Source organism: Oxyura jamaicensis, chromosome 19 (genome assembly GCF_011077185.1).
Source record: "Oxyura jamaicensis isolate SHBP4307 breed ruddy duck chromosome 19, BPBGC_Ojam_1.0, whole genome shotgun sequence".
Classification (NCBI taxonomy): domain Eukaryota; kingdom Metazoa; phylum Chordata; class Aves; order Anseriformes; family Anatidae; genus Oxyura; species Oxyura jamaicensis.
Window position 1 is genome coordinate 11,564,467 of NC_048911.1, and position 7,015 is coordinate 11,571,481.

The 7,015-nt window shown below is 42.1% G+C and overlaps 1 protein-coding gene across 10 annotated transcripts in view; it reads right to left on the reverse strand.

Annotated features, from left to right (window-relative positions):
- The window catches only part of TEKT1 (tektin 1), a 20,918-nt gene extending 20,281 nt beyond the window's left edge, over positions 1-637 (reverse strand). For 7 of the 10 annotated variants that reach the window (XM_035342795.1, XM_035342796.1, XM_035342793.1 and 4 more), the window contains exons 1-2: positions 582-637; positions 24-309 (exon numbers count right to left, since the gene is read on the reverse strand). The gene's annotated coding sequence lies outside the window, so the exon portion shown is untranslated. The remainder of the gene's footprint in view (positions 1-23; positions 310-581) is intronic. The other 3 variants (XM_035342799.1, XM_035342798.1, XM_035342797.1) reach the window with 3 other exon arrangements.
- Between the last annotated feature and the right edge of the window lie 6,378 nt (positions 638-7,015).

A 7,015-nucleotide genomic window follows, 5' to 3' on the forward strand; every position in this document is an offset into this window, starting at 1 on the left:
CCAAACCTTTCTCCCTCACACACCTCTTGGCTGAAACTGCTCCTGGCCTGGATTGTTCGTTCCCAAGGACAAATCCTGTCTAAGCGACACGTCCTCGCTTCCCCTTCACTGGGGGGGTTTGCTCACAACTTTCTTCCAGCCTCAATCTCCACGGCAGCAGCACAGTTTGTTTTAAAACATGAGACAAATACTGCAGGAGGGGGCTCAGAATGTCATGGAAGGTAAACAAAGCAGTTGCTATGGGAAGAGCAACACTGCCTCCAGCAACCCGGCCAGCTACTGCTATTGAACCAGGTGCTTCCTTTCACCCTTTGCCAGAAAAAAATAAAATAAAATAAAATAAAATAAAAAATAAAAATAAAAATAAAAGGTCTGGAAATAAAAAAAATATTCTTTGTCTATTAATTGAAATGGCTGTCACAGTTTGGACAGTAATTTTTGAAGGACTTATTGAAGAAAATCATAAAGATTCTGAAAACAAATGAAAGGTGTGTTAAATACCTGTCTAAATGTCCATCATAAAATATTTAGCCGTATTCTTTTACCACTCAATTTTCCTGGCAACTATGTTCTTTCCTTACCTGAGACAAAAAAGATTTGGATCGAAAGAAGTAGTGGAGGAGACAAAAGAGCATTACATTAGATGCTACAGGTTAAGGCATCTCCATATAGCCCTGTCATAATTAAGATCAGAGCATTGTTTCTCAGAGTTCCCAGCAAGGTTCATAGAGACTGCAAAGTGGTAAGAAAAGAAACTGCATTCATCAAAAGTTGTTGAGCTGGTCCAAGACAGAAGAGTGGGAAACAACTGAAGTTATTGCCTGCAGTGACAGCTAGAAAGCTGCTGCTAACTACCTTTAATCTCAACACTAGCTAAATTCTCAGTGATCATTAAAACTGGTTGCTACAGTGCTTCTGACACGAGTTGCTACATATATAGAAATCTGTGTGTACTCCATAGAAGCCAAAAACAGAGGTTGCAGCTGACGAAATACTGTCTAGGAGAAAAATGCAGTTATTTCAGAACTACCCAAAGGAAAATACAGGCTTCAGAAGACACGGTTGACAATAGAACTGAAGCTATTAGCCTGAGAGGAAGAGGACCTAGAGATTCAATAACCAGCTGAGACTGGGGCGCAATGCAAACAAGGCTAATGAACAATATATGCTTATTTATGCAGGGGGAAGGAAATCTGTGGTCACAGACACAGCATACTCCTGGTTCATAAGGCAAAACATAATTATGACTAGAGTGAATATTCTGACCAGAAGACTCAATTACATAGGCCACTACTTAAGAAGACCTGTAAATCAATTTATATGATATCCCTGACATGAAGACTGCAACTACTGGTACAAGAGAACAAGACTTCTATGGGCTGGCCTTTGATTTGTACATTCTGGCCTATATATATGTGGTTTGTTTGTTTGTTCTTGTTTTGTTTGTTTTTTCCTTTTTTCCCCAGTGACCACCCTTAGCAAATTCTTATCATGAGATTCTAAAATGAGTTAGTTGAAATCAATATTTTTGGTATATGAACTGCTGGAGCAGGACTGGAGCCATTTCCATAAGAACTGAAAGATTTTCTTTGACTTAAGTATATCTGAACTCCAACAGTTTCAACAGAGGGTTGCTTTGGACTATCAAGCCGCAAGGATTTTTTTATGTCATCTTCCACAAAATTGTATTATCTATACTCTCAGCAACATTCCAAAGTTTCTGGAAATACAAGCAAATTAATGAGGGTCTACAGAGTGATTATTCACAATAAACTGAAATGCTGAGATATCTGAAATCACATGCTCCTGAAAACATGCTTAGTCACTTTGAAAGCTGAGGAATCTCCAAATCAAGTCATCCAGTTTATTATTACAGGATACCCATGAGACTTCATTCAGTTTTGTTCTGAAAATACAGTACCTAATGCTGTTCTGACCCAGCTTGAAAGCAACACCTTCATAAAGTAATTTGTAATGACAAACCTGTCATAACAGGTCTTCATGTTCTGTTCTTCACCACTTGCTTATTGTGAAAGATTATTCGTTTTTAAACTGTTAACATTCAATTTACTATTTTACCTTAAGTATGAATTATGTAACTGACGGAAGTTTTAGTCTCACCATTTCAGATGGTTTTCAGGGCTTAAATCAGTCCTGAGGCAGACAACGGTTTATCAAACAACAGGGGTTAAATGACCTCACCTATTGGGTCAATTCAGAAAGGAATTAAAATACTTCGTTAATTCCTGGAAACCCCCCGCAACTCATAAGGGGACAGAACGATCCCTGACCCGGCAAACCTCGCGCGCGCACAACCCCTCCACCCCTCAAAACCCCGCCAGCCAATCTCAGGCGCCGCTGGCTCCTCCCAGCCAATCAGCTGCCTCCACAGCCTCACCCCGCGTGCTTCTCGCCAACGCTCACAATCCCTGGCGCGTGGGGTTGTTCCCTCAGCAGCAGGACGGGGCGGTGGGGCCCGGCACAGGCTGCTTGGGTCACCGGGCTGCCCAGGCTCCGTGGCGCCAAGAGGAGCAGGTGAACGTATGTCAAAGCGGTTGTCACAACACTTTTCTGTCTGGACTTGTTTTTCTCTAATATACAGCCGTAGTACTCCCTATGTTGATATTGAAGTAGCAGTGTCCCTCACGGTTCAGTTCGGTACTGGTTTCAGTATTGTTTAACTTAAATAATGAGCTCGATGAAGGGACTGAGCACCCTTGGCAAGGTTTGCTGTTAACACATAACTGGGAGGAGTGGCTGATATCCCAGAGGGCTGTGCTTCCATTCAGAGAGACCTGGGCAGGCTGGAGAAGTGGGTGGAGAGGAACCTCATGAAGTGCAACAAAAGTGCAGGGCCCTGCACCTGGGGAGGAATAACCCCATGCCCCCATACAGGCTGGGGGCTGACCTGCTGGAAAGCAGCTCTGTGGAGAAGGACCTGGGGGTCCTGGTTGACAACAAGCTGGCCACGAGCCAGCAATATGCCCTTGTGGCTAAGAAGGCCAATGGTATCCTGGGGTACATTAAGCAAGAGTGGTGCCAGCAAGTCAAGAGAGTTAATCCCCCTCTACTCAGCCCTGCTGAGGCCTCACCTGGAGTACTGTCTGGTTCTGCACCCAGTACAAGAGAAACATGGAGCTTTTGGAGACAGTCCAGCAGACGGCTGCTAAAATGATCAAGAGACTGGAGCATCTCTCATATAAGGAAAGGCTGAGGGAACTGGGCCTGTTCAGCCTGGAGAAGGGAAGGCTCAGGGGATCTGATCAATGTATGTAAGTTTCTGGAGGATCAAGAGGATGGAGACAGACTTCTCAGCAGTGCTCAGCAATAGGACGAGAGGCAATGGGCACAAACTGAATCGCAGGAAATACCATCTGAATATGAGGAAAAATTTCTTTACTGTGAGCGTGACAGCACTGGAACAGGTTGCCCAGAGAGACTGTGGAGTCTCCTTCTCTGAAGATCTTCAAAAGCCATTTGGACAAAATTGCAGGTAATGTGTTCTTGGTGACCCTGCTTGAGCAGGGACATTGGACTCTCCAAAGGTCCCTTCCAACCTCAACCACTCTGTGATTATGCTAAAAAGAACATGTACGCTTCCCTCATCACGGCATCTTATCCTAAATTCAGAGTCATAGTTTAATATTTGTTTCAGTTTGAATTAAATGATACAGGACCATCTGTTCTCTTTACCATGGTGCACTTGCAGAAAGGTTGTTAATCCTAACACCTGCTAGGTGGTTATCTCCCAATATACAGAATGCTAAGATTTGCACGATATTTTCTACTGTGATCTGTGTAGGTGGCACTGCCAGGTGTACTGAAATCTGCATTGGTAATCCCACACATGTTAAACAGTTACAGTTGGATGAAACGGCATATTCTCCTCAGTGGAGAACTAAATCAAAATGAACTTCAGTACAGATGAAATATCAAACCATGTGTTCAGTATGCTACTCACCACAATCCATTCTAATGCCTTTTAAAATCTGAATGAGAAAAGCTGCTGACAGAAGTCTGGAAATTGGTTTGCAAGTCACTATGTATTAACCGCCGAAAATGATTGTGTCTTGCTGTATGGTTTGATTCCAAAATGTTCTGTCAGGTAAATAGATCTGTCTAGTAGATATGATTGAAAAGCCCAGATGAATTGTGGAATGACTTTTATTTCAGTAACTTACTGCTTACTTGGAAGGGACCTTAAAAATGCTTACTGGATAGCCTTTATTCACAGACCGCTGAATATTAAAGATGACTAATTCTGTTTTTGTTTTGTTTTTTTTTGTTTTTTTGTTTGTTTGTTTGTTTGTTTGTTTGTTTGTTGTTTTTTAGGTTTTTAATATTTTACTGGCATTAGGATGAAGTGTGATACTTCTTTATAATGGTAACTGTTTATTAGCTGAAACTTACACGGGGATGATAGGAGAGAGAAATGATTTTGGTGTTCAATTACAGACTTTAGTGATGAGCTTTTGTAATGTACTTCAGAGATGTTTCACTTTTTACTAAAAATGTTATTTGACTGTAAATCTGTATAATTAGTTACGTAAAAAGTATTATTGGCTCTGTAATATTACCTAGATTTCCGTAGCCTATTCCCTGGCCAAAGGCAAATTACCACATTTGCTTTACAAATATAGCCTTTAATCATGAGTATCACCCCATCACTTCATGCCTTGTTGCTTTCCTATGATTATATGAGACAGTTCTCTCATGTTTCTCTTGGCAATTTCCAAGTATTATTACAAGAATACTCCACAGAGCGTAAATTTACTGCCAGCTGTCCAAAGAAAAGAGGGTATTCAGAGAAATCTGAATCATGGGTAGTAACACAAGGACTGTTACTTCTCTCCACAGAGTGGAAGATTACAGCTGGAGGGTGGGCAGTTCTGTCCTGTTTTCATAGTTCTGGATCTCTGCTAAGAGGTTCATCGTTTCATAAACGGATATTCTTTCCTCTTTGTACACATCTCTTTGCTCTTTCTTGGCAGAGCAAAGTGGAACACAATGGAAACATCACCATTCCACGTGTCACTGTGGTCCCTTGTCTTGGCCTCGAATTAAATAAGATCGTCTTAGCCATATGCTCAGGTTCAAGGCAAGATGTAATCCAACCTGTGGTTTAGAGCAGCTTAATTTATTTGCTTATGCCAAATGTTTGCTTCGGGATCTTTTTATAGACAAAGAGCAAATAGTTAGCTAGAGAAAATTAGAGCTCATTTGAATCAAATCTCTAATAGAGCAAAAGAATATGGGAGAATGGTCTGTGCACATGTACCTTAGAATCATAGAAAGGTTTGGTTTGGAAGGGACCTTAAAAATCATCTAGTTCTGAATGCCATCCCATGCGCAGGGACATCTTCCACTAGACAAGATTGCTCAAAGCTCTATCCACCCTGGCCTTAAACACTTCCAGGGATGGGGCATCCACAGTTTCTCTGGGCAAACTGTTCCAGTGTCTCACCACCCTCAAAGTAAAGAAATTTCTTCATCATATATCTAATCTAAATCTACCCTTTTTCAGTTTAAAGCCATTACTCCTTGTCCTATCACTACACTCCCTGACAAAGAGTCCCTCCCCAGCTTTCCTGTAGGGCCCCTTTAGGTATTGGAAGGTCTAACTGGAGCCTTCTCTTCTCCAGGCTGACCACCACCAGCTCTCAGTCTGTCTTTATAGGAGAGGTGCTCCAGCCCTTTGTCTTTGTGGCCTTTATCTGGACTTGTTCTAATACATCCATGTTCTTCATGTGCTGGGGGGCCAAGAGCTGTACACAGTAGTCTGGGTGGGGTCTCACAAGAGCAGAGTAGAGGGGGAGAATCACCTCCCTCAACCTGCTGGCCATACTTCTTTTGATGCAGCCCAAGATACAGTTGGCTTTCTGGGCTGCAAGCACACATTGCCAGCTCATGTTGAGTTTCTCATCAATGAACACCCACAGGTCCTCCTTATCAGGGCTGCTCTCAATCCATTCTGAGCCCAGCCTGTATTTGTGCTTAGGATTGCCCTATCCCAGATGCAGGACCTTGCATTTGGGCTTGCTGAACTTCATGAGGTTTGCAAAGGCGCACCTTTCAGACTGTCTAGGTCCCTTTGGATGGCATTCTTTCCCTCCAGATTGTTGACTGTGCCACACAGCTTGGTGTCACTGGCAAATTTGCTGAGGGTTCATGCAATCGCACTGTCCATGTTACTGACAAAGATATTAAACAGCACCAGTCCCAATACTGACCCCTCAGGAACAGCACTTGTTACTGACCTCCACTTAGACATTGAGCTGTTGACCGCAACTCTCGAGTGCAACCATCCAGACAGTTCCTTACTCACCAAGTGATCCATCCATCAAATCCATGCATTTCCAATTTAGAGACAAGGATATCATGTGGGATAGTGTCAAATGTTTTGCACAAGACCAGGCAGATGATGTCAGTTGCTCTTCCCCCATCCACCAATGCTTTAACCCCATCATAGAAGGCATCCAAATTTGTCAGGCATGTAATACTGTCATTCCATACATCTGTCATGCTCTTGAGGAATGGAATTACTAACTTCTTTGTAGATTTGGAATGCAATGCCTGAGTTCCTCAATAATTACCCAAAAGATTAAACTGGAAATATAGCAAAAGAATTTTCATTTGCAGTCTGGAGCTGCAGATGCTATTGTTATTGGCTATTCAATGAAAACTATAAAAGTTAGCAGAATAAATACTTGGCGCAGGTTCTTCAATTTTACTTACACTTTGGTAACTACTACATTTTGGCTAAACAAGTCTGCCTGGCTTTATTGTACTCTGAAGTACTTCTCTATCGGCTTTCTTTTATTTTGACCTCAAGAAACTAGGCAAGATGTGTACAAATTTACTCCAGTGTGCAATATTCCATAGCGGTGAGGTACTGCTGAAGTTTTTCACAAGTACTAGTGTTACTATAGTGAGTAGTGAGATCTCTGTGATTTCATACTAAATGCTGTGAAGCAGAAACTCATGTCAAAATCACACAATTTTATACTTACACCTT